The 25,555-nt window shown below is 40.2% G+C and overlaps 1 long non-coding RNA gene across 1 annotated transcript; it reads left to right on the top strand.

The window, feature by feature from the left end:
* The first annotated feature begins 7,649 nt into the window (after positions 1–7,649).
* Positions 7,650–15,183, top strand: LOC116585606. Its single transcript, XR_004283718.1, has 3 exons — positions 7,650–7,704; positions 12,786–12,903; positions 15,145–15,183. It is a non-coding gene; the product is annotated as an uncharacterized LOC116585606 (long non-coding RNA).
* The last annotated feature ends 10,372 nt before the right edge of the window (positions 15,184–25,555 follow it).

Raw genomic sequence — 25,555 nt, 5'->3', positions numbered from 1 at the left:
TCTGCCTGGTGTCCTTTTAAGGGTGTTAATTTTTTTTTCCAAGATTTTATTTATTTACCTGACAGAGATCACAAGTAGGCAGAGAGGCAGGCAGAGAGAGAGAGGGGGAAGCAGGCTCCTTGCTGAGCAGAGAGCCCGATGTGGGGCTCGATCGCAGGACCATGAGACCATGACCTGAGCCGAAGGCAGAGGCTTAACCTACTGAGCCACCCAGGTGCCCCTTAAGGTTGTTAATTTTATTTTTATACTGTATATGATAAAAAGCAAATGAATTTAAAATAAGAAATGCAAGTAAAGGGAAAATAATACAGGAAAATACCATGGAGTCAGAAGTGAGATTAGTCCACAGAAGGCATATTATAACGTTCTATGCTGCTGTCACAGGTGGAACACAGTTTGGGCTTTAAATCTTCTAACAGCCAGCTGGAATGGGAAGCATGATGTGAACAAGTTTCACAGAACCCATTAAGTAAAATCAAGTAGTCATAAAGATGAAACAGAATTATTTCTGATCTTGAACTCAGAAAACTCCCCCTGTGTTCTTACAGAGAGGACACTGAAATGTGATAAAAGGAGGCTTTGATAATATTTCTACATGTTCTTTTTGAAAGATCAGGTGTTTTACTTGCCATATGGGTTCTTGGTGGATTCCTGTCATTCTCTAGTTTGTACCAAGACCTCCACATTCGTGCCCATTGAGACTGGATGTCTGGTCTGGTTGGCCCTCAGTAAATGGGTTATCACTTTGGCTTTCCCATGGACCCATGATCTAGAGATTCTCCCAGGAGGGTCTATAGTTTCTTTTAGTGTTCCTGATCCCTGGGGTGGGTAACACTTGCGGCATGTATTAGTTTCCTATTGTTGCTATAACGAACTAGGACAAACATAGTGGCTTTAAATAGTGCAGATTTATTATCTTCTAGTTCTGGAGGTCAAGAATCCAAAATGGGTTTCATGGGCTAAAATCAAGGTACCAGGAGGCACGTGAGAGTCCATCTAGAGGCTGTTTGCATTCATTGGCCTCTGGCCTTCTTCAACAATCTTATCCCTTCAGCCTCTGCTTCCAGAGTTCTATCTTCCCCCACCCTGACCCTCTGTTGCCCTTTGTCCCTTATAAGAGTCTAGTGATGATATTGGGTCTACCTGGACAATCCAGGATTGTCTCCCTTTAACTTCACCACATCATCAGGTTCCTTTTGCAATGTAGGAGAACACATTCCCAGGTTCCTGGGGTTAGGATGTGGATCACTTGGGGAAGAAGTGGGTATTATTCCATCGGTCACTCAAGAGAATTGAAAACAGAAGGGGTGGATTGTGTACTATCCTATACTCTATGAACATGCTTGGCAAGAGTTTCATACAGGATCCAGTCAGAAAAACTGGGCTGTTTCTAGTAGAGGAAAGTCTACTGAATATCCGGACTTTGATATAGAGATGCAGCAGGAGATGAAAACAAGGCAAGGTAACTTAATTCAGAGATGAAGTACTGGAGATGCTGGAGGGACAAAAGGAGGAGATAGTGCTACCAGAGCCCAGGAGCCAGGGCCACCAGGGATAGAGAAGAAAACTCAGAGGACACATGTCTGGCAGGAGCTGAGGTCGTGGAAGAGGCATGGGCACTGCTGGAGACATTGCCTCCAGTGAGGGAAGTGAGAGGAAATATTTTGGCTTCTTTCTCTTCCCTTGCCCATCTTCAACTACCATGGCTACATATTTCCTTGGCCAAACTAACCAGAATCTCATAGGCAAAGGGATATGGAAGCTGTGGTTGGCAGGTCCCTGTAATATAAAGCCCAAGAGGGGACAGACAGGCTCTGGATGTGGAAGCAAACAAGAAAATGGCCCACACATCACATGCGGTGAGATAACCCACATATAAATAATATGGGAAAGACGTCTGGTACCATTTTTGTTAAACCTGTACGCAAGTTCTGGCTTTTCATACAGCAAAGAAAAGAGGCGTTTGTGTGTGGGGAGACAGGGTATGGGAGAGAGTATAAGCAGCTAATTTTCACTTTAGTAGGATTCCTCCAAGGGCTAGACTTGAAAAGATTTTCAGCCACTCTGTAAAGGGCACATTTATTTTTATGACACTGAATGGATGATTTGTTCCCTCTGCTCTTACATCTTACTTTGCTCCCCCTCCTCTCCCTCTATTTCCTTCCTTCCTTCCCCTCCCATGTCTCCTATGTCTTCCTCCTCTCCATTCTTTCTTTTCTTCAGCTCTCTCCTCCTTCCTCTTTCCCTCTTCCCCCCACCATCTTTACTCTTCGTTTGCATTCATTTCTTAAAACATGGCATTTATTAGTCAACAGACATCTTCTAAGAACTGATTACTGGTGACTGTCTCCTCCCTTGCCTCCTAATCCAGGGACTGCTTGCAGTCTTCTCGAGGCTGGGGACTATAGAATTATTTTCATCTCTTTTTAACCTTCTGCCTTAAGAGGGATTTTTAAAAAAAGATTTTTATTTGTTTATTTGACACACACACACACACACACACACACACACACACAGAGAGGGAGAGAGAATACACGTAGGCAGAGAGACAGGCAGAGGGAGAGGGAGAGGAAGAGGAAGAATCAGTCTCCCTGCTGAACAAGGAGCCCAATGTGGGACTCAATTCTGGGACTGAAATCAGGACCTGAGCCAAAGGCAGATGCTTAACTGACTGAGCCACCCAGGCACCCCCCAACCCCGTTAAGAAGCATTTTAGGACATCTCCTAGGATGCACATCAGTGATATTGGACCCACCCTTTGTCCACTTATCTGGATTCCTCTCTACCTTCAATTCCCTGTATTTCCTTCCATATTCCAAAAGACAAAGTGTCTTTCATTTTTGTTCTTGGTGCCTATTTACAAGGGGGGCTGTGGGGCTCCTGTGTAAGGCTTGACCCAGCCAAAGATCATGCTTTTGGTTCTAAAATAAAAGAAGTGCACAACATAAAACTGTATGCTTCTGTTGAGATTATTAGCATTGTTCAGATATCATTGACTACACATTTAAAATGGTTCGGACTTCATGTTGAAGGGAAATGAGGAAAATATTTTTCATGAAAAATGAGCTTCTGATAGAAAGAAATTGAAGCCTTCAATGTCGTCATCCTTACCCAGTTATTCTCATTTAATAGTACACAGAGTAATTGGTTGATGAGTTTTGGGACCTTGGTGGGAGAGAGTTGAGCTAGTCATACTTCTCAGCATTGGTATTGGCTGTGGATCTGAAGCCTCGGGAGAGGCAGTAGGTGGAGACTCTCATTTTAGATTTGTTAGGCTCCATGTTGACTTGATCACTTACCCACTATGTGACCTTGAGCAAGTTACTTAACCACTCAGTTTCCTCAACTGAAAAATAATGATAATAATAGTGTTTTCATTCCAGTGCTGTTGAAAGAATTAAGTAAGTCAATGTAAAGCTCTACTAGAACAGTGCCATACACATAGCAAGGACTCTGTAAGGGTTTCCTCTTTATTTTCCTTTATTTCCACCCCCCTTCCTTCCTGATAACCACTTCCATTGGCAGCTGTTTTTAATATGCTTGTGTTTTTAAATGTGTGTGTGTGTATATATATGTATACATATATTTTTCTAAAATATGTAGTATCATACATGTTTGCATGTGTGTGTTTGATATGGTATTGGGCTATACATTTTGTTCTATTTTTGTGTTTTTGTTGTGTATCAGTTGGCTATACTTGTGTCTAGGTCATTACTTCTGCCTGCCTCGTAGCACACTGAATATGTATAGCTATCACATCTTACTTATCCACTGACCTAATGGTGTCACTTGAGATGCCTCCAATTCCCCCCACAAACAATTCCATGACAAGCACGCTTGTATGAAAAATGGGATCACTGAGTCACAAGGCATTCACCATCTCACCATGAATAAGTCAGGTCCCTTTCCAGAATGGCTATAGCAGTTCATACTCTTTTCTAGCAAGGCACGAGAATTCCTGATTTGACCTAACTTCTTGATCACAAAACATTAGGTCCATATTCTAATTTGGCACAATGTGATATTTTATTGTATGGATTTTCAGTTCTGTGATTATTCGTGGGACTGTACCCCTGCGCTTTTGCTTCTTTCCTCTTCTATGTGTTGTTCAAGGACCTTGAGCTTCTCCTTCTAGGTATGAGTGAGTGCTTGCAGTAGACCAGTGCTCTCAATAAGGGTTAAGGGATTTAGAAAAGACTGATTTAAAAAAAAAAAAAAAAAAAAAAGAGGTTTGAAGGCATTGGAGAGCTTCCAAGGCAATCAATATTTAAGGGGATGAAATGTCAGGAAAAGGGAGGTGAATGCATGTTCTGCAGCAACATTTATCCTTGGGGTTTTTGCCATTCTAGGTGCGCGGCACGTTTATTTTAGGCTTCTGGTTTCCAGGACTGTGAGAAAATATGTTTATATTGTTTGAAGTCACCTGGTTTATGGTCACTTGTTGTAGCAGCCACAGGAAACTCATACATGTTATAATTATGGAGTCATCTATATACCACCTATTAAGATAGTAAGCCTTCTAGTGCTTTCTTGGATAGACAGTTCTTCCTTAAATACCCCTTAAAAGCCCCAGGAATGTATCTTCTGGGGTCTGAGAATGAGTTCTTTTCGTTACTGATCTGCTGCATCCTGTTGCTGTCTGCTAGGGTCTGAATGATGCTGTTCCCTGACATGATGTGTCTGTCCTAGGAAGCGAGAACTCTAGCTCCCCTACAGATGTAGGGGGACTGGTTTCAGTGTCAGAAGACAGTGGAACACAGAGAATAATTCACACCCACTGCAAGATGGGGCAAATTTCAGGAGCTATATGCCCTACCTTGCACAATTCCAAGGAGTTACCATTTGTGTTTTTTTTTTTTTTGTACATGGAGGGCAGCCTCCTGGGGAGTCTAACGCAGTCCTTGCGCAGGCCCTCCTCATGGACTCCCCTCCAGAAGCAGCTCCTTTACTTAGCACCACATCTCAGGTCCCAACCTAATTCCAGTTATTTGGAGTGAATTTAAGCACCCCTGTTAAAGTTCAGAATCTAAACAGCCATGAAAACCAAACCAAAACAAACCAAACCAAAAGAAAAGAAAAGAAAAATAGAAATTCCCCCTTTGAACCAGTTTGAAGCTCACCTCAGTTTTCTGTCTCAGGATCAGCTGCTGCCTTTTCTTCTTCTTCCTCTTTTTTTTTTTCTTTTTTTTTTAAGGATCAGCTTCTTCTGAGTAATGATGGAAATACCTTCACCTTTCTGAGATAATCTCATCTCCAAACCACTGTAACTTCACCCTTTAGTGAGGCCAATTACATAAAATTCAGCTGCACATCACTTCATTTCTCACAGTCTGAATAATTCAGTCTTGTGCTCATTCACCGAATACTGTGATAGCTGTCTCCAAGATGGCGTCATTAATACCTTGTTTTCTTGATGAGTCATGTTGATCCCACACTGAGAGGTAGAGCATATTCTTCTACCTCTCCGTCTGGTTTGATCGTTAATGCTTTGACCAGTAGGGTTCTGCAGAAGTGATGTGCCAGCCCCAGGGCTAGCTTTGCTTCCACCTGAGCCCTGGAGTTGCCACGTGAGCAGCCAGGTAAGAAGTCCAGCTCTAAGGAAGTTTAGGTTAAGCTTTGCCTAGGCTCGTCCCATTCCTTCGAATAATTTGTCTCAGAGTGTGTGATAAAGAGTAGGTTTGGCTGTCTGTCCTGCTGTCTATTTTATGTCAGCTTTTAGGCTCTTCTCAGAGTGCAAATAAGATACATAATTACCTATATACCCTTCACTAGAGCAAACAATAATATACCCACATAGCAATATCTAAAGCAATACTTAGAAAAGAAGCATTTCTTCTTAGAAACAGAACCCCACAGAAATATGCACCTGATTCAACTGTACAAAAAAAATTTCTATCACTAAACTATCTAAAACATTTGCGATCAGATTAGTGATTCTCAGCTTTCTCAAAGTGGAAACATACCTTTGCTTTATAATTAAAGAGTCTATTTTGTTAGTTTTCTCTGAACAAATCAAGAAGCTTTCCCTGAAAGAGTAGTCACATTTCTACCTGTTTTAAGACTAATGCTCTGTGCAGCTTTGAAACAACAATTATTTCCTGTTCTATCACTTCCATCAAGATTTGTAGAGCCTTGGGACTGATGGCCAGGGAACCATGTTATACCCACATGCCTGGAAAGGCTGCTGTTTCATTTCAAGAAACTTGCCAAAAACAGAAGGTGGTATTAAATTGCTCTCAGTGCTTGATTATCTCTAGAGAATGTGACTGCAAAGAGAAAGGGAGGGGAAAAAGCAGAGATATGGAGAAGACATGAAAAGGGTTCTCCCAGAGGGGTCTAAGCAATTTCAGAAGTACAAAGTTGAAATGAAGACACAGAATTCCATTTCTAGTCTATTTCTTCTTCCATATTCCTCCTGATGTCTATACATACCTCACAAACCCTTCATCAGGACCACAGTATAACTCAGGCATAACCTTTAACTTAAGTGTTCCAAATGAATTCCAAAATTTCCAAATTCCTGGAATATTCCAAAAGAAAATAATTCACTCCTTGAGAGCTAATCCCAGCTGTTCCTTAGTATCTACCAAGTGGCAATACTCTCACTGTCAACTCTGTCACCACTGTTTCTGGGTCTTTACCAAGTCTTTTGAAGATAAGCTGAGTTCACTACTTAGGTTGTAGAAATTAATGCTCAATTTATCCAAATTACATTTATACAATGAAGGTAATAACAACTTTGTGATTTATTAGCATAAACAAAAAAACGTTATGTTGAATGTCTTGTATTCAAGTTATTTTTATGGGTAAATTACCAGCTTGCCTCAACGTCGATTTATTGTTGATGCTTAACCAAGAGCAGACACTTTTAAAAGAAGTAACAAAAGCTCAAAAACATCTGCTTTATAATCCAGTATATAATTATAGATAAAAATGTTAGAAATCAATAATGCAGTTTCACTATGGGCCTTCAAAACCCCAAGCATGTACTAAGCAATAACTAACAATAAACTCAACAATAATGAATAAGAAAATCAATGTGTCTATAAAAAAAAGAGTTTTCAAGCCTTCAAAACCACAGACAGAAACACAGGCACAATGATAAAAATTTTCTTTCATTTATTTCTTCTTAAAAGTACAAAATTAATGTACTTTCCCTTTCCACAGGCTTCTAACTATCTGGTAGCTGAAGCTTCATATAATTGCAGGTTTAAAAAGTCAATTTTAGGAATTCTCGAGACTAGGAGCAATATTTAATTGAACAGTGGATTAGCAGTTGAAAGAAACAACACCTAAATAAAAAAGAAAAATATATGAAATCTAATAGAAAAATGACAAAGAACACCAGCTTATTCATCTAAATATTTTAATCATAGCTATGTTAAAGCCCTTTTATAAAAGATCTGAATCACTGGTAGATCTGTTTCTATGGTCTCCCACCCCCTACACTCTCTCTCTCACATCATTTTTTTGTGATTCATGGTATGCCTGATAAATTTTGATTCAATGACAGATGTACATGAAAAATTGTGGACAGTCTGGATAATGTTATCTTTTTTGAAAGAAGCTTGGCTCTTTCCTTTGCTAGGTAGATAAAATGGAGGCTGATACCTTAATCCAATTCAGTCATGGACTGAGCTGTGTCAAGGCTGAGTTATGGTTCTGACAAGGCTCTGTCTACCTCAGTATGCCTCTGCTCCTAGGGTAAGTATCCCAGAGGTTCCATGTGAAAACTTGTTTGTGTTTACCTGCTGTGTCTAGAGCTCTAATCCTTATCCTCTCAGACCCTGTCCTGCCGAAAATTCTACTCTGTTTTGGAAATTTTTCTATTTGGATTTTTAGTCTCCTGTGCATTTAACATCAACACTTTGTATTCAACTAACTTCTTAAAGGGAGAACTGGCAGTGTGTTGGGTTCAGTCCTCTACCTCTTTCTTCTCCAAAGGATTCTGACCCCTTAGAGCTCTGTGTTTTCCTTTGCAAGCCCCACTAGACTGGCAGAAACTCTACTGTTTTCTCTTTCTTGTAGTAACAGCTCTCTCTGTCTCTCTGAGGGAGAGTCCAGTTCGTGGTCCTCTCCTAACTTTTGTTGGCTGTGGGCAATCCTTGGTAGTCCTTGACTTGGAGATACATCACTCAGATCTCTGCCTCTGTCTTCATACCTTCTTCTCTGTGTGTTTCTCCCCTTCTCTTTATAAGGACACTTATCACTGGATTTAGTGTTCACTACGGTGGTTGAGATGGCCTTATCTAGATCCTTAATTAAAGTCCAACTGCAAAGAACTTTTTTCCAAATTAGGTCACATAAATGGGTTCTGGGTAGACAATATTTTTTTGGGGGCGGGTAGGGAACATTATTCAACTCACTAGATAAGACATAAATATAAGTAATTGTCCATATTGGTCTTTTGAAGATAGCTATTGAAGCTCTTATGGTATAAATGATGATTTGGGGAGACACTATTCAAGACTTTTAAAGGTTATGATTACTGAAGTAACAAGAGATTGTGTGTATATTTGTGGGTATATGTGCTCAAGGAATTTTCCAAGATTAAGACAACAAATCTATGATAGAGTCCCAAATCCATAGTCTCATACTCCTTCACTGTCTGTCTTTCTTTATCTGGAAAGAGAAGAAAAGTAGAAGAGCAATAAAAAATAGGGAAAGTGTGAGAGAGAGAGGATCGAATTCATGCTTCACTTAGGTTACTAAATAGTTTGTGATAACCTTTTCCTATTTAGTTGTAGATTTTATTTTTATTTTCTATCATGTTCTCTCTTATTCTAATTATGTTGTTTCTGCCTATCATGCCTCACCCAAGTAGACTCTAAACAAGGTGAATGCAGGATCCATATTATAGTACTTTCCCCAGTTCCAAAAGCACTCTAATTATGTGGTCAGAGTTGGAATCCAAGGGCATATTCAGTGGGGGGATACAGGAGCTCAGCAACTTTTATGCCTAAAATAAGGGCTTCCCCAGGCAGCCATGTTTTCCCAGAATGATTGGTTCCCTGGGTACTAGTCTTAGCTTAGAAGGTATTTTTTTTTTTTTTTTCTTTGCTAAGGGGCTGATAAGAGACCTGTCCTCTCTTTCTAGTGGCTCCTGCTTGGTAGGTGTTGAATGGAGATTTGTTTTACAAATCATGTGAAGATAATGTTATTTTGTTGTCCTGCCTCACTCTTATTCTCTAACTTCTATACTTCGAGAGTAGTGGTGACTCCTCAGTACAGTTTGCTTGCTAGGGGGCCTGAACGCTTTAACTACTCTGATCTAAAGATAATACATTCTCTATTCAATACGAGCCACCTTCAGGACTCTTAGTCTAAGCCATTCCCACAAGGGTTTCCTGCTTATACTGCACCATCAATTCAATCTTCATAACACTCCCTAGAAACTTTCTATTTTTCCCTTGACCGTGAAACCATTTATTCTCATATGTTCGCTTATACGTCCTATCTCTTTAAAATTTGTTCAGCTGTTTGCTTGGCAAACATTTTAAATCCTGCTGTTTTGTACCAGACTCTGTACCAGGTACAACAGATTCAGAGAGGGAGAAGACATACCTTTCCCCTTGGGGTTTGTAGACACTGAAGTGGACAGGCATGATCAACATGTTAGGGAGAGGCACTGGGTATCAAAAGCCAACAAACTTCTTCAGGATTAAGGGTTCTAGAAAAGACTCCCAGGAGGAGGCGGTGTCCAAGTAAAGGTTTGGAGAATGCAGAAGAAATATTTGGGTCAGGAGTGAGGAGGTGGGTAAAGAACATTCTAGGCAGAGAGGACAGTAAGAACAAAGTCATAGAAGCAAAGCCCCCAGTTTGCATTGTGCAGGAAAGGATAAACAACTTGGTTTTAGCTGGAGGGGAGAGTGAGAGAAAATGATGGCTTGTTTAAGGGGCAAGGTCCTCTGAGGCTAGATGTGGAGTTCTAGACGGTCATGCTGAAGAGTTTGGGCTCTCTGCTAAGGCCCCAAGAACCCCTGAAGACGATGAGTGAGAGAGAATATGACCAGTTTCACATTAGAGAAAACTCACTGACTGCATGGTTTTGAGACATACAACCCAGGAACAGAAAGGAAAGGATGAAGTGGCATCGGGATGAGTCAGTGTCCTCTGAGTGGCACAGCTGGAGAGGAAATGATGAAAAAGTACACTTAGACAGTAGAGTTGGTTGGGGGAGTCCATGTAAAGTCTGGAGGAGAGAGGGTTTAAGCATGACTGCCAAAGAGAATCACAGATATAGGAGAGAGGGAATAACCAAGGAAGCGAATTCCAAACGGGCTGGTGAGATGGTTCAGAATGAAGCCTAGAGGGGCGCCTGGGTGGCTCAGAGGGTTAAGCCTCTGCCTTCAGCTCAGGTCATGGTCCAGGGTCCTGGGATTGAGCTCCGCATTGGGCTCTCTGCTCAGTAAGGAGCCTGCTTCTCCTTCTCTCTGTCTGCTACTCTGCCTACTTGTGATCTATCTCTCTGTCAAATAAATAAATAAAATCTTAAAAAAACAAAAAAACCAAAAAAAACAATAGAAGCCTAGGAGGTGTGCCTTGAGTGGAAGAGGTGGCGCTGCTGGTGGAGGCTGGCCGGGTCCTTTCTCCTTGCCTGGGCCTCTAGTCTTGAGATGTTGGGGGGACTCTGAACTCTAATGCCCCTTGTTCACAGAGGCCCTCACTTCCTGTTTTGGCAAACTGTGAAGTGCTTTTGAATTTTTAATTTTTTCCAATTTTACAGAGAAATAATTGGCACACAGCACTCTATTAGTTTAAGGCCTGTGGCATGATGGTTTGATTCACATATATTGTAATGTGATTAGAGCAGTAGGTTTAGTTAACATCCATCACATCATACAGATACAATAAAAAGGAAAGAAATTAATTCCTCCTGATGAGAGCTCTTAGGATCTGCTTCCTCTCTCCCTTTTTTTACAGATTTATTTATTTATTTAAGAGAGAGTTGGGGGAGGGGCAGAGGAGAGAGAATCCCAAGCAAACTCTGTCCTGAGTGTGGAGCCTGATGTAGGACTCACAACCATGAGATCATGACCTGGGCTGAGGGCTCAGCTGCCTGAGCCGTCCAGGCACCCCTAGGTTTGACTCTCTCTCCTTCACTTTTTAAAAAAGATTTTATTTATTTATTTGACAGAGAGAGAGAGAGAGAAAGAAAGCATACAAGCGGGGGGGGGGGGGTGGCTACTGAGGAAGCGGTAGAAGGATGCTCCCAGTAAGCAGGGAGCCTGATGTGAGATTCACTCCCAGGACCCTGGGATCATGACCTGAGCTGAAGGCAGATGATTAACCGACTGAGCTGCTCAGGAGCCCTAGGTTCTACTCAGTTAACACCTTTCTTTTTTTTTTTTTAAACATTTATTTTATTTATTTATTTGAAAGACAGAGATCACAAGTTGCGAGAGGCAGGCAGAGAGAGAGGAGAAAGCAGGCTTCCCGCAGAGCAGTGATGCGGGGCTTGATCCCAGGACCCTGGGATCATGACCTGAGCCGAAGGCAGAGGCTCAACCCACTGAGCCACCCAGGCGCCCAGTTAAGACCTTTCTTATATGCCACCCAGCAGCAGTGTTAGCAACAGCCATCTTGTTGTACTTTACGTCCCTGGTGCTTATTTATCTTATACGTGGAAGCTTGTACTTTTGACCACCTTCCTCCAGTTCCCTCTCCCCAACCCCCAGCTCTAGTAACAACAGATCTGATCTCTTTTTCTAGGAGTTTGGTGTTTTTTCTTTTTTAATTAGATTCTGCCTATAGGTGAGATCTTCTGGTGTTTGTTTGTCTGACTTATTTCGCTTACCACAGTAACTCCTTCAAGTTTCATCCATGTCATTGCAAATGGTAGGATTTCTTCATTTTTCGGCTGGCTGAATAATATTCTGTTGTGTGTATGTGGGTGTGTGGTATATAAACATGTACCACAGCTTGTTTACTCATTTGTCCATCGATGGACACTTAGGTTGTTTCCATGTTTTAGCTGCTATAAATAACGATGGTATAAACAAGGGGTGCTGGTATGTTTTCAAGTTAGTCTTTTTGTTTCCTTTGGATATATTCCCAAAAGTGGGATTGCCAGATCATATGGTAGTTCTATTTTCAGTTTTTTGAGGAACCTCTGTACTGCTTTCCTTGGTGGCTATATGGATTTCCATTCCCACCAAAAGTGGGCGAGTGTTCCCTTTTCTCCACGTTCATGCCATTTGTTACCTCTTGTCTTTTTAAGTCACGGCCGTTCTAACAGGTGTGATATGTCATTGCAGTGTTAGTTTGCATTTATCAAATGAGGATCTTTTTATGTACCTGTTGGCTACTTGTATGTCTTCTTTGGAAAAATGTTTATTCAGATCATTTGTTTATTTTAAATCGGATTATTTGTTTTTTGCTATTTAGTGATATGATTTTTCATGTATTTTGGATATTAACCCCTTATCACACATAAATGTTTATAAATATATTTTCCCATTCTGTAGGTTGACTTTTCACTTTCTTGATGATTTCTCTTGTTGCCATAGAAGCCTTTTAGTTGGATATAATCCCATTTATTCATTTTTTATTTTGTTGCTTGTGCTTTAAGTATGATTTCCAAAAATTCATCAAGACTCCTGTCAAGAAGCTTTATGTCTAAGCTTTCTTCTGGGAGTTTCATGGTTTCAGGTCTTACATTTAAGTTTTAATCCATTTTGGGTTAAATTTTTTATGAGTGGTTTAGAGGTCAAGTATCATTCTTTTACATGTGAATATCCTGAACTGCTTTTTATAACCACATCTTATTTGTCGTTTGATCATAGAGTGCAGAATGGGGACCTGTGAGCAGAAATTTCAGGGAGGTTCAGCTCTCCATGATCTGATTCTGCCTCCTTGGAAGTAGAGTTGGTCAGAGCAGGCAGAGAAGGAAGCTGGCAGAAGGTAAGACAATGTCTTGCCTATAGTTTGAAAGCTATGTAAGGCCAGAGAGAGGCCTGTCTAAATGGTCATCAGAGTAAACTGGGTTTAAAGTGAATATCAGCAGCTATGAGCTGAGCCTGGGGTTTAGAGAACCAGGAAAGTTAAGAGTGTAGCACTTTTACCCAAACTGGGTGAATGGGGTGAGGAAATACAAGATACCATATGCTAATAGAAGGTTTTTGCCATGTCTCTGGCAATGTAATGCATAGACAGCAAAGATCATTTGCTAGGTGTAAGATAGCAAGCACATATAGAAAAGCTTCCTTCAACTGGAATTGTACAGTGATGGTATAAATGGCCAGGGAGTATGTCACCACTGAATTCTTGACTAGGGTTGATGACTCTCTTCCTCTTCTGGGAGTTATTGGAAAGAGCTAGCTAGCTCTATGGTGCAAGGTGGATTGAGAGATTAGGTGACATCTGAGTCTCCACCACTTAGTGATGCTCTGAATCTGTGAGGTACCAGAAATAGCTCAGGGTATGGCCTTTGCAGCATCCTTGAATGTTGCCTGTCTCAAATTAGGGTTGTCACAGAGAATGACAACAGAGATTTGGGCCTGGCTTTTCCTTATAACTCAGAGGGAGAAGTTACATTAACTCTACTAAGCTTAAGTTCCCTTCAGTGGATAGTACTCTGACAGGGAAATAAAATGTTTATGGTTTGGATTACATATTCCAAGGGGTTCTTTTAATGTTTGTTGAAATGAAGATTTTCAGCCCTTCTGCCATGTAGGCATTGCTTGTATAGAATTTACCAGTGGGATTGGAGTCAATGCTATGTTTAAAGAACATTAGTGGGCTTTACTGCGATTTCATATAGTTAATGAGTTCATTTTGTATGTGGTTAGATGGTTTGAGTTTTTCAAAGTGGCTCTAAGCCCTTGGGAAATTGCTCAGCTAACTTACTGCTCGAATAAGGGTGCTTAAGCACTAATCCCTTTAGTCATTTGTGTCCGTGTGAACAAGAAAATCTTTGGTGATTCACCTTATTCCATTAATTGAGATATTCTGATCAATGTGAACGATACATTTGAAGTACTTGCAATGAGGCTATTAGTTAATCTTGAAAGATCATACATATGGTAACACACAAAAAAAGGAAACGTAAAATATACAACAAAAGGCAACAAATACAAGCGTAAGCAAAGTGTTACTGAAAATCGTACAGCTGGAGGCTTATTTGGAAGACTAATGTTTTATAGCTAAGCTTAGAGCACATTTTCCTTCTGGTTAACTTGGCACAAAACAGGGCCACTTCCAAGTGTTATTTATTGTGTGTTCTCTCAAGATATCACTGTATTAAGCAAGATAAACATATTAAAATTTTATATTAGTTCCAGTTCCTGTCCTCAAGATACAGTGTTTTCTTAGTAGAACGATAGGGCTTCCATTGCTGCACTCAGTGTTTGGCAGAGATGAAAAGATCTGGGCTTTCCAGTGAATTTGCCTCATAAAACTCTCTTTGAATTATATTTCAGTGAGGGGGAAAGTACGAACCTAATTTGATTTGACATTTATGCACTAAGAGTTTCTGAAAAATATCTCCTGTGTGTTGCCCATTCTTATGTCCACACAGAGGTGGTCTGCTGTGCTCTGCAGGACAAAGATGGAGTTGAGACATACTTTTCCTTCAGTAGATTAGAATGAGTGAGTTTATTTCACGCGCTCGAACATAGATATGAATTTACGTTGCTCCACACATCCTCTGTTGTGGATTGTGTGAACTAGTCACTACCATTTAGTATTACATGGTCATCATTGAAGAATATGTGGCTTTCACCTTTTTGTGGACCTGTCCACACCAAGGGTTCTTTCCCACTCCATTCAGGTGCTCAGGCCTGATTCTGAAACTTTTGAATGCTTAGCCTTAGCCTACAGGGAATTTCTCTTCATACTTGTTGATCAGCTGGAGTGAGCAGACATCTGTCACTGATGTGAAGACATATTCTCCCTCTGATCTCCTCAACATTTGAGTGAGCAGTATACCTGGACATATTCCCCAGATGGAAAAAAAAAAAACCCTCTTAAATATTAGGCCTCAAGTATTTGTGCTCTTTAATCTTGTGTTTGATCATTTCCTCCCCACTGCGACTGGGAATATTTCTACATGGCTATATTGTGTTTGGTCAATTTGACTGAGTCACCTGATTAGTTAGCATCTTTTTTATTTTTTTTAAAGATTTTTATTTATTTATTTGACAGACGGAGATCACAAGTGGACAGAGAAGCAGGCAGAGAGAGAGAGGAGGAAGCCCGATGCGGGGCTCGATCTCAGGACCCTGGGATCATGACCTGAGCTGAAGGCAGAGGCCTCAACCCACTGAGCCACCCAGGTGCCCCTAGTTAGCATCTTTAAGAAGCTTTTTAATCTCTTTATCCATGAAAATTTGGTTTCCTGATCTGAATTCTAAAACAGGAAGTATCAATCTTCTTTATTTTTGAGATTATCCATAATTGTTAAATATATCTGTGGGAGGAGTGTCAGATTTTGGAGACCACATTTGTAAGATGTTAGCATTCGTAATGCCATATCTCGGACCCTTAAAATTGTCAAGGCCTCCTTGTCACATACATTTTTTTCTGGGTGAATATACTTTATTTTAGCCATACTTAAAAAAATCTGGAAATACAATAAAAAATCCTCAAGTTTCTCCAAACTCCTACTCCAGTAAAAAGCTTCTTCCAGGACTTTAAAGCACAGATCCTAAAACAAAATGTCTTTTTCACCTGTCTTTGTTTTTCAGTTATCAGGCTGGTTGTTAGTAGATCTTAGCTTGTAGTATCATGGATGTTAGAGTTGTAGGAGACCTGGGATTTCTCTACCCATTCTATCAATTTATCAGTGAAGAACATAGCATGAAGCAAAAGATTAGACCAACTTCTATCAGATTCCAAGGTCTAGAGCTGAACTTGGAGAATGACCATAATTAGAACTGGAAACAGACTTAAGAGAGAGAGTTAAAGCTGTGAGAATGACTCAGCCTGGAGAGGGCTAGCAAGGACACTTCTAATAATGCTCTATATGTGAAAAACTATTTCAGCTCTGCAAATGGTTTTCAAAAATCATGGCAGTGCCCAAATTGTATTCAGTCTATAAAGTTTGCATTTCCTTCCTCAGGTTTTTGTCTCCCTTTCCATGCTTTGCATCACTATACATCAAATGTCACATGTTAGTCTCACCCCTTGGTGTTAACCTGGAAAGGTACATGGCCCACAGAGCCCGGGACTCAGCACCAGGACTGCTCTTGATTGAGAAGAATCCAAAGTCATGCCAGAGTGGGGCCTGTCTGGGAAAGCAAATAGAGGTTTCGATGCAAAGTGGGAGAAATGAGCTGGCATTAACCAGAAGGCTTCACTGGAAGGGCACAGGGAGGCAGAAGCTACATAAAGAAAGAATGAGTCTCAGTCTCTCTTCTCTTCTCTTCCATCAGCCTGGGTACTTTACACTTTCACTGCTTCCTTGCAGGTTCTGCTCCATAAAAATATCAACTTACATCTGACCTCACCTTGCTGTGTTTTCTCTGGCCCCTCTCTGTCACGTGACATATCCTGATGCCTTCTTTAGCTCCTCCTCCTATTTACAGCTCCTTCAACTCTGGATTTCCTAGTGCTAAATTTTGAAAACTGGAATTTGATTATTTAGATCATCTCTTCCCATCAAGGTCAAAGATCTAAATCCAGTCTGTGGATGGATTGTCATGTTTTTAAGGACACAACTCCTGTTCAAACTGGCTGTGGGTCACATGGTACAAATGTGGTCATTTACGCCATAGGGGGCATTTTCCTTCAGGAAGGGTTCCTACAGGCCTCATAAATCTGGTAGTGTCTCAGAGAGGCTGACTCAAAGCCACATAGTTATGAATGGTATGAGGGACTCTTGTTTTTGCCCTAAGGCTTTTCTTTTCTACCTCAGTGCTTCTGCTGAAATAATATTGGATAGGTTAAAATTCCTCATTTGATTTTTCCAGGAGATGAAAAAGAGCCTGTCCCATATGTATAGATTTTTCAGATGTTGCTTACTCCACAAAATGAAATGTCAGGGCAAAAGAAACTCATATATATTGTATAGCATGAAAAATATGCTGAGGAAAGATTAACTGCTGATTTGGGTCTCCTGCTAAACTTGCTTCCCCCACTTCATACCACGAGGCAATGGCTTCATACCACGAGGCAATGGAATTAGGATTCACAAAGGGAGATTTCTAAGTGAAGCAGGAGAAGAAGGGGGAGAAGATGTTTATTTGGCATTCTGCATCTCTTAAGGGGTTGATGGCCAAACCAAGGTTGCCTTGGTGCCATCTCCTAAGTCCATCTGTGGAGCACCGTGCTCTGAGAATGGCATAGATGCAAGAAGAACGTAATTGCCATTTTTTTTTTTTTTTTTAGACGTACTTGTCATTCAGTTTGATAGTGCTGCTGGCTGTTGTAAGTATTATTGATGGAGAATAGGAAACCTGGCTCAGTGTTAAGTATGTACGGGTGCATGCATGTGTGTGTGCTGGAGGCCTGGATGTTTTGTAGACATTCTGAGAACCAGAATTGTGACACAGAATTTCTGACAGATTTCTATCGACCATGTACTAAAAAAAGTTCTATTTTTTCATTGCTATACTTCCTATATGCCTCAGGTTTATGTAAAATGAATATTCTTAGGGCAGATAATATTAATTATTGCTGTGATTTATTGAAAGCTGCCCTAATTTGTTAAATGCATACTATGTTCCAGATCTTTGATACTTCACAAAAAACCCAAATGAACTGACATTTTTCCAGTTCACAAATTAGAAAGCTAATGATCAAAATGTTCAACAGTGGTCGACCTTGCAGATGCAATAGGTGAAGGGGAAAGTTGACATTCAAACTTCCCCACCTATCATGTTTCTATAAAACTGCACTTATTTTACCACTCTGAACCTGAAAATTCTGGTGCCCAAGTTATCATACTATTGTTCAGTCTATTGTTCTTTGAGGTCAGCAGTTGTAAAAAAAAAAGTCCCTCCATAATTATAGACCAAGCTTCTTGTAATCCAAAGGGACTAGAAATAAAAAGAGATGAGAAGAGAAGTAGAGGGAGGGAGGAAGAAGTGGGGCAAAGGATAGGAGAAAAGAAGGGAGAAAGGACTGAACTTAGACCTCAAAGATTAGCTGGTTCAACCCCCTTTTTTTCAAAGTAACTTGGAGAGATTTAATATCTCCCCAGATCACATGAGGGCAGAAACTCTAGGATTCTATTGGATCCCTAGACCAGGCTCTCACCTATGAGGGGAAATGGCACACATCCCTTCTTCCCTACCACCAGTCAACCTATTCTCTGATGATAGAAGAAAGAAGACTAAGTTCTTACCAGAAGATCCTGGACACTCAGGCAGAAGCAGTAGGAGGTGGAGGAGGAAGGGGACAAGAAGGATGATGAGTGGAAGGGGGAGGAAAAGGAGAGGGGAATGCTTTGGTTCTTTTCAAAGAGACAGCTCAGGAGACTTCTCCCAACAGAGCTGTGGAGAGCAAATGGCTACATCCTGGGTTATGGGCAGGGGAACAGAAAACAGAGCAGATACATTATAGTTTTAATTTGATTCTCTTTTATGAGTTAGATGTTGGGGAGATTTTCTCTTATCAGACCACAGGGCATTCTTAGATTTTCCTTTTTCCTAATATATATATATATATATATCTAAATATATATCTACCATTTTCCCTCTTCAAGATATGTAGGAGGGTATCATCTCGGGGCATATGTTCAGGTACTTGTTTTCAGGGTTATATTTGACCTCAAGCTGCTTTAGAGTCCTTGGCAATTTATCAGTAATTATCTCACACTCCTCCACCAGGAGATGCTTGACATTTTTGGGATTTCCATGATAGGTGGTTTTTGTTGTTTGTTTTTCCCAACACGGATGGTAGCCTTGGCAGTGGTTTACATTAGGTGCATTTCTGGCAATCGGGACTTAGGATTATTTACTTCTAGTCATTTGTTTCTCTTTTCCAGGGATGATGCTAGGTTGTGGAGGAATTTTTAAGCAGAAAGTAATTTATATTTATATAATATTGTCAGCTTAACAAAATAGCGCTAAGAGCATTGGACTGTAGTCAGGAGACTCAAATCCTGGTCCCAGATCTGCACTAACTGATAGCTGACCCTGAGAAGTCACTCTACCCAAATTACAGTCTTTCTCTGAGAAAGGTGGAGGATGTGGATACCTCACTCAACAACTCCCCCAAAGGCTAAGATTCTGCGAGTCTGTAAATCAGATAATCAAACAAAAATATTGCGGTGTTCTCCTCCTACATGGGTTGTAAATGGTGGTAAAAGTTTGAAATCTGCTGTAAGAATATTTTTGTAAGATTGGGTTTCTGTTCTGTCTTAGGGGTGTCAGTTTTACAGGAATATGATAGAGATGAACCTGGGATAAGCCTCAATTCACTGGAGCCTATCCCGGACTACCCACAGCTATTTGTAATCATTTGAATTCAGAGTTCTTGGAAGGTTCTTTTTGTTTTTTTGTTTTGTTTTGTTTTTAATGAATAAGGATATTTGATATACAAATTATAGATAAGTAGGAAGTTATTTGTCTAAATGAGAATGTACGTGTGGAGGAAAAGGTGGAAGCTAGGGAGAAAGGACAAGACAAAGGAAACCACTACTTTATCTACATAGATTATTCAAGAGAAGGGCATTAGCAGAAAAAGAAAAGGTTCAGCCTGAGATGGGGGCTTAGATGATACATACTGGAAAGTCACTCTAGTATAAGTTAGTCTGTTGTGCTGTAAGTTATAGCCATCTGTCAAGACAGGGACCAAGAGAATAGAGCAGCTGAATGTGAATGGATATTTAGGAAGAAGAATTCTCATCCTAGGTGAAGGCCCAACAGGTGAAATTGCTGTTTCAGGCTTATTAATAAATATACTGTACTGTATCCAAACTTTGAGCAAGACATCCAGGGTAGAAAAGCTTCAGAGACCACTCCAATCTCATACATCATCCCAGTCATCTGCTAGTGTGTCCAGAAATTTCTCAGACTTATTTAGTTATGCCTAGTAAGGTATGGTTTCTTTACCAGCATCAAGGTAGTAGACAGTCAGCTGAGCATTTGCTCACTTTTCTCCAGGAGAATAGAGTTTAAAAGAGAGAGAGAGAGAGAAAGAGAGAGAGAGAGAATGCAACCTTTCTAAAGGTTGTATAAAAAAACACAATATTTCTAAAGATTTTTTTGAGTGTGTTTCTTGATTTGTCCCTAAATAACCTTGCTTACTAATGAAACCAAGTTAAGGACGCTTAATTAGGTTTTTGAAATTCAAAGGGAAGACAAGGAATGAATGTTAACTGTGTCAGAAATCATTAGATCTTGAGGCAAACAGTGTGCTCCCTCTAAAGGAGAGATGATCTTTCATTTAGAAGGAAAGTCAAATTAGGAAGGTCATTCACTACAGAAGGGATTTGCATTAAACTTTTATCTTATTGATTTGCAGGAAAATAGGGTGGGTAGAGACCCTTAGAACATTTATTTAATTTTTAATTTTTAATTTATTTATTTGAGAGAGAGAGAGAGAGCATGCAAACGTGAGGGGGTGTGGAGGGTGAGGGGCAAAGGGAGAGGCAGATTTCTGGCTAAGAAGAGAGCTCGACATGGGGCTCTATCCCAGGACCTTGAGATCAGGACCTGAGCTGAAAGCGAACACTTAACCAACTGAGCCACCCAGCTGCCCATAATCTTGTATATAATATAGAGTGATAGAACACAAGTTAACCACTTGACTCTTTTATTGATAGAATTAATTTGACAAATTTATTAGAAGACACACATTGGTTTATAATTTAAAAAAACCAGTTTAAAAAATAACAATAAGCCTCCAAAACTCAATTCATCGAGTATCACTTATTCTACATTTGCTTAGCAGGAGAAGATAAGAACTCTAAGGATAAAGAGAAAATTGGGTGTTTGATATATTTAATTTGGAAATGATCTTTATGATATTCTGGGTTGGATAATAAAATTATCAATGTAATATCTGAAAGAATTCAAAGTTAGAGTAATAAAAATGAATTCTTTGAGGTCAGACACTATGCCAAGTATGCTATAGACATAAAATTATTTAGAAGTAGGGCAATCTAGGGGGGCCTGGGTGGCACAATCAGTTAAGCACCCAACTCAATTTTGGGCACAGGTCATGATCTCAGGGTTGTGAGACCAAGCCCTACGTTGGTCTCCACACTCAGTGTGGAGTTTGCTTGAAACTCTCTCGCTCCCTCTGCCCCTCCCCCTTCTCTAAAATAAATAAAAATCCAGAAAAAAAAAAGAAAGAAGTGGGGCAATCTACATTGTGGTGTTGGATGGGTAGGAGAAGCCTGCTTAAGACAAGTTTTGCTTTGATTCTTGAAGAAAGGCTCAGCTGGGGCTTGAGGAGGAGCATTCTTCTGGACCGGGGTGGGGGTGGGGGGAAGGAGCAGTCAGTCAAGACCTACCGACAAGAAGGAAAATGACATAAAGTATATGCGTGGGACACGGGGCCCCAGCAGGGAGGCCGGAGGGAAGAGTGATGAAGTGAGGAACCAAGACAGGCAATATGGGTCAGGCTAATGATTGCCAAATAAATTTAATCTGGACTAATTTTGTAGCAAGAAAGACCATCTTATTAACGACAGACCTTTTGCTTGTGCCCTCCCTTTGTTGCTTACCTGTTAAGCATGAAGAAGATATGAGCACGCAGAATAACAGAACAACAGTGGCTATGTTGATCAAAGGAGAAAAAACAGGTGGCAGCTCTACCAACCCTCCTCAGAAATCCATCATCCTCATTTTGGGCATCCTTACCTTCACGGTCAACACAAAGGCTGCTCTTTCCTTATTTGCCTTTAAAGCGTTGCCTAGTGCTCTGGCATTCCCTTGTCAGCTTGTCACACTCTGCAGACACATATTTTCTTTTCTCCATCTTATTCCTACCCGGCATTGAACACTTCATTCAGAATGTTTATGTGATTTTTTTTCCGGTTGTGTTTCCCCTGTTCCGGAGCAAAGAGAAAGGAGTGGGGGAAATGACTAAAAGACATTTTCAAGAAGAAAGAAGAGAGAGGTGCCTGAGAGGGAGAGAGAAATGTCTTATATATAGCTGCTTATTGTGCTGTGGAATAGAAATGTCTTCAGTAGCAACTGTTATCCCCAGTGCTGTGCAGGGGATCTGCTTGGGGGAGAGAGAAAGTCTACTTCAGAGAAAACAAATCTCAATGCATAATTGGAACATTTCTTCTTTCCAGATTGTTTTGTGAGAGCATGCTGCCAGAAACCATTTTTTTCCCCTTTAACTGCTTCTTTTGAAACTCTTATTTTTTTTTTAATTTCATTTCAAGGTTGTTTATTATTCACTCATTTCTTATTTATTTTTTGAATTATGATCCCCAATGTCTAGATGACTGAGACCATTAGGCTTCATATTACTCTGGTATGATTAGTCTTATAGCCCCTTTTTGCAAGTTCGTTCAGAGCATTCCACTGGAATTGAATCTCCAGATCACCTTTCTTTGGTTCGAAGAAATTGAAGGTGTTTCTTGATGGTTTACCTCCTCCATCTTCCCCCACGAAGGCTGATCTAGTCTCTTCTGTTCATGTAGAGTTACTTATGAGTGACCAAGCTCATTTTCTAATGCTCATTGTGCATTTTTCTGTTTCAAAAAGGCAAAATACAAAATGTTATGAAGAAGAACCATGATACAATTAAAAAGCAGAGGAAGGGCAGAAGATTTTCATCCTGACAGTCTCTGAGTCATTTAAGAATTTTCAACTCACTTTTAAGTCATTTGTTTCTTTAAACCTGGAGATTTTATTTCTGAATTTGAATTGTGTGTGATAACAATGTATGCTGACTCATAGTCCTGCAGTAAAATAATTTAAAAAACTACAAAAGAAAAAAAATGATATATCATCTATGAGTGTAATATTCCAGTCATCTTCAAAACTACCTTTTAAATAGAAGAGTCAAGGGTGCCTGGGTGGCTCAGTGGGTAAAGCCTCTGCCTTTGGCTCAGGTCATAATCTCGGGGTCCTGAGATCAAGCCCCACCTCAGGCTCTCTGCTTAGCGAGGAACCTGCTTCCCCCCACCCCCTTCTGCCTGCCTCCCTGCCTACTTGTGATCTCTGTCAAATAAATAAATAAAATCTTAAAAAAACAGAAGAACCATTTTGAACTTCTGGAGCATCAAGCAACATTAAAATATTAATATTTTAGCTCTGCGCTCATTTCAGCTTATAGACAACATCCCATTTTCCAAAAATTACTACTTGTTTATAAAGCTAGGCATATCAAATTTTAGGACAGAACCAGATTGTTTGGACAAGTTCTGCCTACTTGAAAATACGTGGGTACCACAAATAATAATGCAAGTCCTCAGCAGTATAATCTATAGCTACTTAGTAATGACCTGGACTGAAAATTCAAATAGCAGCATAGACGATAAAAACAGATGTGGTATAGTATTTTCTCTCCAACCAGTTTAATTGAATAATGAATGGGTTCAATATCCAGATGGGAGATCAACAGAACAAGAAAGTAATCAGGCTTCAGGGCACAATAAGACTAAATTTTGGGATGTGAAGCTCAGTGGTAGTGCTATAAAAACTTCTAGCCAGTGTTTTGCCTGTTTTAATGGAAATGTAGATGAATGTCACTAAAACAGAAGATGAAAAAAATGAAAAGGTATGTGTGCATGTGTACAGAATTGAGAGGTTTCAGACAAGTGAACGTAGCATGTCCTTCCCACCTTCCAGTAGTATTATGGGCTATGATTTATGGTCCCCCATTCCCGTTTTCCTATACCTATCAATGGTACTTAAAGTGCATTGTATTGATTAAGATAGTTTTGAATGCAGGTGACAGAAAGCCAAACTTTTTTTTTTTTTTTTAAAGATTTTATTTATTTGTCAGAGAGAGAGAGGGAGAGCGAGCGAGCACAGGCAGACAGAATGGCAGGCAGAGGCAGAGGGAGAAGCAGGCTCCCTGCTGAGCAAGGAGTCCGACGTGGGACTCGATCCCAGGACGCTGGGATCATGACCTGAGCCGAAGGCAGCCGCTTAACCAACTGAGCCACCCAGGCGTCCCCAGAAAGCCAAACTTAAATTTGTTTAAACACATCATCCCACATAGGAAGTCTCATAGTAGGACAGGCATAATTGTTAGTTGATTTGTAGCTTAACTCTGTGATAAAGACCAACCTAAAACCATCCTTCTGTCTGCTTTTCTCATAGTCCACTTGGTTTTTGACCTGCCTCTTATCATTTGTGTAAGACGACTATCTTTTGAGTTGTTCACTTTGGAACCCAGTCATTATGTGCGAAGAAACCCAGGAGCATGGAGATGCCATGTGTAGATGTTTCAACAGAGAGCCTGGGTTAAGTTCTAGCTGGCAGCCGTCACTAGAGTGAATGAAACTTCAATTGACTCTAACTCCCTGTTTTGGAGCCTTCCAATAGAGGTCTTAGATATCACAGGGAGAAGACAAACTACCCCCACCATAGCTTACTGAATTCCTGCCCCACAGAAATTTCTAAGAGATTATAAATGATTATTTTAAGCCACTGAGTTGGCACTAATTTGTTATACAAAGTCTGAGTTTTAACAGAGGACATGGGACATGGAGAGCAAAGACTAGACCTACCTAAGATGAAAGCCTACAAAAGATACTCTTACATAAAGGTAGGCTTCCCTACTGGTATCACCAGAGTTGGACAGTCTAGGTATAACTTGTCTTACGGATGCAGTTGGTGAGGATTCTTGTCTAGCACAGAGCTCTCTCAAGTTGAAGAGAAAGACAGAGGCCAGATGTTTGAAGGCCAAAGTGACAGCTAACTAAGATGACTTACAGGGACTGTGTAGAAAATAAGCAAAGCAAAAACAAAATCAGAGGTATAGTACTCCCTTAGAGACATCGAAAGAGGAAAGCATGGAGATAGATGAGTAGGGCAGGGCATCACACTGAAAGGAGAGACAGTAAGGGAAGACAGTAAGGCCACCAATTTGCTACTGTTTCACGTGGCTTGCTCTAACTTGTGGGGCCAGCACCAGAGGTGACAGTGCTATTCAACCAAACAGAATGCAAATAATGTCTCTGTTAATGAAGTTTCTCCCTTTAATCTCACTGGAGTCTACTGACTTAATCTCTGCTCTTGTTTTTTTTACTGAAGTACAGTTGAGATACAATTAGTTTTAGGTGTATAACATAGTGATTTGACCCCTTAATCTTCTGTCAGTCTTAGTTTCAGTTTAGCCCCAAAGGTCATATTTGGGCCTTGAGATATGCCTTCCACATGGCTGGAAGAATAATCCAAAAATAATTAAGTAACTGGTTACTAGTTTTTACTGAAGTCCACATACTTATGGATTATATGTACATATCCCATATATATAGTATATACATACATATACATGTATATACATACCATATATACAGTATATATACATGTACATATACTATACAATATAATTTAACTAAAATTTTTCTTTTATACTGAGGTGTACTTGACATACAATGTTACATTAGTTTCATATCCTAGTGCTACCACTGTTTGTTCTCTGTATTTATGGGTCTGTTTTTGTTTTGTTTGTTTGTTTGAATCTCTGCTTTTTT

Source organism: Mustela erminea, chromosome 3 (assembly GCF_009829155.1).
Source record: "Mustela erminea isolate mMusErm1 chromosome 3, mMusErm1.Pri, whole genome shotgun sequence".
NCBI lineage: Eukaryota > Metazoa > Chordata > Mammalia > Carnivora > Mustelidae > Mustela > Mustela erminea.
This window is presented reverse-complemented; position numbering and strand designations above follow the sequence as displayed.